Consider the following 6924-nt stretch of genomic DNA (forward strand, 5'->3'; position numbering starts at 1 on the left):
GGGGCCCGCCTCTCACCCTGCCGCCCGGGGCCGGGGGAACCTGAGCTCTCTCTCGGGGCCGGGGAGTGACTTGAACGCTTTGCCCCTTAATCTGAGCAGCTCGCCCAGCAGCCCGCGGTGCTCTGAAAGATGCCAGTCCGCCTTGAGGCAGGCTCCAGTGGGGAAGTAGCTAGCCAGAGAACCATTGCTGAAATCAAGGACCGGGAATCCCGCTCGGCAGAGGATGCCCTGTCAGAGGCAAGGGCACAGCATTGGGAGAGCTGTTCTCAGGAGCTCCTTGCCAAGACTCCTGGAAGGGGAAAGAGCAGCTTTTCACATACAGCTGGGCCAATACTTCGCAATGAAGGAGTCACTGGACATTTATAGCTTTCTTTTTCTCCCCCCACCACCACCCCCCGCTTCTGTGAATTGCCCATGGTTTTTGGCAACGCATTACTTGTTTGCTGGACGATTTCTGCAAATAATCCCTGGGTTACATTGTTTGTCAGCAGTTAGCTGCAAGCATCCATGCTCAAAAAGGTCAAACAGTTAACTTGCACACACAAGAGATCCTATTGCATGGATTTTCTTTTCAGACTTGCTTTTAGTGTATTTAGGAGTCCGAATTGGATTTCCAGGAATATTTGATAATGTTTACCTAAAATTCACCATTTAAATGAACCATCTTGCCAATAAACTCATTTGCTGGAACAGTTGCAAAAGCAAACACAAAAGAGGCCAGGAGATAGGCAAAACAAATTCAATTTTTATTCAGGCAAATATTCAGAAAAATCTGTTGGAAGCACGTTGCCTGTCACTTCTCTCACCACACCATCAATAGATTGCAACAGCGGATCTTCAGTAGTGTTTTTTAAATAAGAGGTTGATAACATTTATATGCTGGGATTCGCACATTATATTCTTTTCTACCCCAGAACATTTAAAGAAAAATATAGTAAAAATATTAGTAAATATTTAGTAAAAAAATTAAAAATGCAGTATAACATTAGTAATATAGGAAAACTATAGAAATATCTGACAAGTTTGTTAATATTTCTAAGTAGCTTACAAGATGAAAATAATACAATCCTATTGATTTTAATAAACATGATTGTTCTTTAGCATACTGTGCAGTTCCCTTTTATCCCAACCTGTGCTGACTGAGTATACCATAATGCCCCATAAATGGAAAATCCAGAAAAAGTTTATCAGCAAGTCATAGTTGTGAATGAAATTATTGATAACCAATTAGTAGTTGTTTGTAGACCATGTGTTCTCAGAAAAAGCAGAGATGTCAAAGATTAAAGATTTTAAGGTTCAAAAGTAAATGCCTCATAGTAGAATCTTAAATCCATGTTTAGACACTTAAATTCAAATTCTGTCATTACTCAGGCTTGTGATTAACTTCATTGGTGTGACCAGTTTTACAGACTCAAGTACGTGCCTCACTTTTGGTTGAAAGAGAGTCTTATAAAAGTAGCCTATTTTATAAAATAACTGAGCCTCTAGCAGCTCCCACTGATGTCTTCAATTTAGGATGCTTAAAAAACTAAACTGGGAGATTGCGGTAAACTCCAGTGAGGGCAAAGAAGCAACAACATTGGAGCAGAGAGTTTAGACATAACAACTTGCCCCAGTTGATTGTACATGTCTTCTGAGGACTAATAAGCTAAACATATGTCTTTCACAGAGGGAAATACTTGGGATTTAGTCCTTTAAACAAATGTATCTGTAAACAGCCTTACTTACACAAGTCAAAGGCCCACCTGAACCTAGTAACCTATTTGGCTGGCACAATTGAGGTACACAAGGGAGAGATGTAGCTAGCGGCAGATCCAGCTTTGACCCCAAAGTTCACATGACCAGAAGCCCATTTCCTGTTAGGATGACTAGGGGTGGTCCTCAGCTCATGTCTAGAGCAGTGGTTCTCAACCTCGTTATAGTCAAGGAACCCCTCATTTGATTCAAGGCACCTCTCATTTGATTCGAGGCATCCTTCAGAAAATGTCAGCTCTTCGTTTTCATTTGGCTATGGAAAAAAATTTGAGCAACTCTCCTGTTGAAAAGAACACAGAAAGACTGCAACAAGCCAGAATGGTTTTACCACCACAGATTCCTATATGAAATCTCTGTGAAATCTCTACCATGTGAATCATGTTTTCACACCTAACAGTGCTAACACTGTGTGGCACTCCTTGGTGCTCTTGGAAAGATCTCAAGGCACCCTGGTTGAGAACTGCTGGTCTGGAATGAGGCTCAAACTCAAGCCTTTAGAGCCACCTTAATCACTGTTTTGGCTGACTATACACATGCTGGTTCCCGTTCTAATTAGAATGCATTGGAGCAGAATTGATTAACTGATTAATCCATGTTATAATTAGACTCCGTGTTCTAATTAGAATGCTCCAGAAGCACCAGGCCATCACTTGTATTAAGCCCCCCACAATCTCATTGAGTGAGCTTTAAAATATCCCCTGGCCATTTTTAAATGCATCGGGGCTTAATACATGTGACACTGCAGAGTTTTAATTAGAGTGGCTCTCCAGGAACTGCTCTAATTAAAACATGCCCCGCCACTACTGAGCATGTGTATAGGCAGCTGCTACTATGCCAGTTAGGCTCAAATAACTCCCCAGAAGGCTGTATCCTTAGAAAGTAGCAAAGTTAGAAATCTAGGAGTAAGTGTTAAGAGGGGTGAACTGTTACACTGGAGTTCAGTGAGAGTTTTGTCATTTGTGGGCAGTGGAATGGGGTACGTCACCTGGGCCATGGCCCGACCAACTTTTAGCATGTTAATTTATATAACCCACAACTGCGCAATTGTCATTCCAGTTCAAACTGTATAGCTAATTTTTAACTGCATAGCTAGCTAAATTAATGTGCTGAAAGTTGGTGGGGTCATGGCCCAGGTGGCTTACCCCATTCCAGGGCCTATGTTGTCATTTACTACAGTGGGAACAGAGGGAACCTTACATTTGTAATAAATTAAGGTGTGGCCTGGAGGGATTAAAAAAGAGAATAGAAAGGGGGTAACTCCTCATTTCCATGGATGAGTAAGACTACCCAAACAACACAGGGTGCTGTTCTGGCCATCTCAATATTGAAAAGGTGTTGACAAACCAGAAGGATCGCAGAATGTATAAATACATGTGGTTGGCAAAACTGAGGGGTTAATTTAAGAAGAAATAGTAACAGCTTTATTTCTAAACCATTTGATAATATGACAGAAATAATAGGCACCTATATATTAAAAAAAATTAAAAGCTAATGAGAGAAAGCATTTGTTCTGGGGGGCACCAAATGCTAGCCCTTGTGAGTCTGTAAGTCAACCTGCACTCCTGCCTATCATTATTAATAAAGATACCAAGGACTACATTTTGCCATCAGTTCTATCTGGTGTATCTAAAGGCAGAATCTAACTCTGAAATTGAAACTTTATGGCTCAGAAGATCATGCCTGTGTTAACAATAATGTTTAGAATGCATATGCCAGAACAGCATCTAACTTAGATGTATAGACTTCTCAGTGGAACAGGGAATAGCAGCTTATTTCTGTCACTGAAATAAGATGATAAGGGCTAAATGCACATGCATGTAGGAAACATGGAGTGAGGAAAAAGGTACTGCTTTTATAATCATCTTCTAGAATAAATCCTCACTTAAGTAAAAGGAAAAATATGCTAATAACTTAAATTATACTTAGATTACTCCATAACTTAATTCATTGTCTATATTATGAGACAAATGCTGGTTCAATTTACTCCTTGTGGTAAGGCAAGCAGGAATTTACTCTACATTTGACACAGAAGAAAAAACTACACGTATAGCATAATCCAGTCATTAGCTAATGAACATGATTTCTCAAGATTGTAAAAAAATCTAAATTATGGTCTCAAGTGATCAATTTTGCATTTGGATCACTGACTTAGCTGAAAGATGTGTAAAGACAGCTCCCTACTGGCAGTATATCTGAGAAAGTCAGAGAACATTGTTTATTCCAGCAAGTGTCTGGAATAAATTATGTTCAAGAAATTGGCTTCTGATATGCCTATTTTAGATGAGAACTTGTACATTGTGCTAAATCCTAACACTTTTAGCCAAACCATACCCTCTATTAGGATCTGCCATTCATCACAAACGCCAGAAACACTCAGATCTGGAGAGCTGCTTATTTTGGAGGGTGGAAGAATACCAGAAAAGTAACAGTTTAGCTTGGATCTTTAGTCAACCCCTCATGTGTACTGATGTCTTCCAAATTTTAGAGCTCTGCATTTGTAGATTCTATACCTCACCAATATCCATTCTTTCTTATAGTCTAGAAATAATTAATTAGAAATATAAAAATCCTAATTAATTTAAAGTAGTGGGAAGTGGTATATATATCTTGAGTTTACTTTAAAATAATTTAGAGTTTTCTGTATGCATCTACTTCATTACTGCTAGATCAGAAGTAATAATGGATCCTCTTCAACCATAGAAGATGGAGTACCTATAATTTCCATTGTGGTAACTGGAAATCCAATGCATCACAAAAGCTGTTGAGCTTCTTAATGGAAAAGCTTTTTATCTGCAGTGCAGCCCCAATTGATGTTAAGTGAAGGGCGGCCCAACACAGACGAAGGTATTGTTCTATTACAAAACTCAACAGCTCTTGTGATATCCTGATTTTCCATTCATTTCAATAGAAATTCTGGATGCACAGCATCACACAGACCGTTGCATATTCTGTAAGCAGAATATGGCCATATGGGTACTAATGTAAAGACAAAGTATCAAAAGATTTAGAGCTATATGGCATGTGAGTACATCTAATTACACAAGTGTGCCTATATGCCAAATCAAGGACTTGGAATATAGACTTTAGTTAATCTTTCTTTTAACCTACGCCAAGACTAGTCGTAGGAAAAGCTTACAGTAAGGAAAGTCAGAAGACTGCAGGATCACAGCTAAGGATTTCTAAGGGACTCAGCAGAATAGAATCAAAGTTTTGTACAACAATTAAAGATCCTCTCCTTAGTGCTTTTTATCCTTACACTTTCCTCTGAGAACCTAGTGCTCTTATAGGTTTTGTTCTTGTCCTCCAGTCTGTTTCTAGGCATTTCTCCCCAGGTTACACAGACTGACAGAAACTTTTTGGTGCTGCTGAAAAAAATGTCAATTGAAAATCTGTGAAGTCTTGTAACCGTTCTGCATAATAAGGAACTTAAGGAGACACAAGAGCAGCAAGAGAGAGGAGAGGAGAGAACACAGGGATTCTGCTTCTCTCCTTGCTTCCAGTGATTTTTGCTCCATATTACTTTGCTTTTCTTCTTTCTATACTTTCCAATGACGGAGACCATACAGACCTCCAAGCATACCCTTCTATGTGTTTGTTTTAGTTATATTCTAAAAAACAAATTCTGTCTTCCTATGTGTGAGGGGGAACCTCCTCTGCTTCAGAAGGTAATGAAAGTGTTCATCTGAGGGCAGCACAAATTCAGTTTTTTTGGTCTAATTACTACAGGTTGTGTTAGGATGAGTCTGGCTAATAAAGTCAGTAGGAGTAGAAGTGAGATCTGCTCGTTTGCAATAGTAAAACTGTGTTGTGTCCAGAATGCTAGAGTTAAGGTTGAAATGAGACTTAAGATACAAAATTCAGAACTCAGCTAGTCCAACTGTGAGTCAATTTATTTGTATGTAGCACTGCATTTGACAGTCTAGTTTTTCCACAGGAATTATTGCTAAACCAAGGAAAGGGAAGTGGAAGAAAACCTCTATATAACGTAGAAGGCAAATCAAATATATTTGATTGTGGACACATTTCAGAACAAACAGGCACCCGATTTCTTATCATTACTTTAGTAAGAATGGCCTGCAAACACTTGCGTGCCTCAACTCCTACTATTAGTCCAGTTGACTTTGATAGGATTACTCATATGCTTGAAGTTGAATGTGTTTGCAGGGGCAGAGCATTTATTAGTCTAAAGCTAAAAGATGTTAGAAAACTTTTTCTATTTTTTTAAACAATACAAAAGAAGGAAATGTTTTAGTTTTGAAAGAGGAATTTAAGCACTGGATAAAAGAGTGTGATTGAAATGACTGATGTGGGAATGTTTGAAGTGGGAACAACTAAGCTTTGATAGCTCCCTTCAGACTTGTGTGTGTATGTGCAGCTACCCAGAGAGGAAAAGGGAGGACAAATATGTCCCACAGTCTTGCAGACAAGGTTGTAATGTGGGTAACAAACTCTGATGAAAATGGGAGGACATATGTTGGACAATCTCAGTTTGAAACAGGAAGTTATCTGACTTTAGACCCAGCAGGGCTCTTTCTTCAGTGCTTTGAACCTTGGGCAAAGTATAGGTGAGCAGGAATCTGATGTGGCTGTGGTTTATTTACCCTGGTGCTTCCTCTATGGTGGCTGTACAAGGGGAGATGCCAGGTGGGTAAATTTCCTCCTTCTAATGTCAGCTGGAGTGGCATGGCATTTGTAACCAGACAGGTTGCCCCCTGAGCATCCTGGGGAAAGTGCAAGAAGACCTAATGCCCAGCTCTCTGGATGTACTTTATACTTCCAGGCTCGCTCCTTTCAAAGCAGGGCCCCAAGTTATTGAATCACCCTTGCCCTCTCCATCAGGAGAAAGAGATGGATTCCTCTGAGCGGAGGGACCACCATCCCAAGCCATGCGGCTGGATTGGGACTGATCCCTGGTGCCCAGGCTGAAGAGGTCCTCTTCTAGCTGCTGGATTTGGCGATGGAAGTGGCTAAGCAGGGCGCGGGGAGGTGGTGTAGCAGAAGCGGGCAGCAGGGCCAGTGCTTTTGAACCTGGCAGAAGAAATCCCAGCAGCGGTCCTTCAGCGCCTGCCCTTGACCTTGTCCTTGCCCGGAACGGCCTCATCCTTCCCCCCTCGAGATCAAACGGGCCCTCGCGGCCCCGCGGGGGTGGCAGTGAACCTGCCGAGGGTG

Source organism: Alligator sinensis, unplaced genomic scaffold (assembly GCF_000455745.1).
Source record: "Alligator sinensis unplaced genomic scaffold, ASM45574v1 scaffold71_1, whole genome shotgun sequence".
NCBI lineage: Eukaryota > Metazoa > Chordata > Crocodylia > Alligatoridae > Alligator > Alligator sinensis.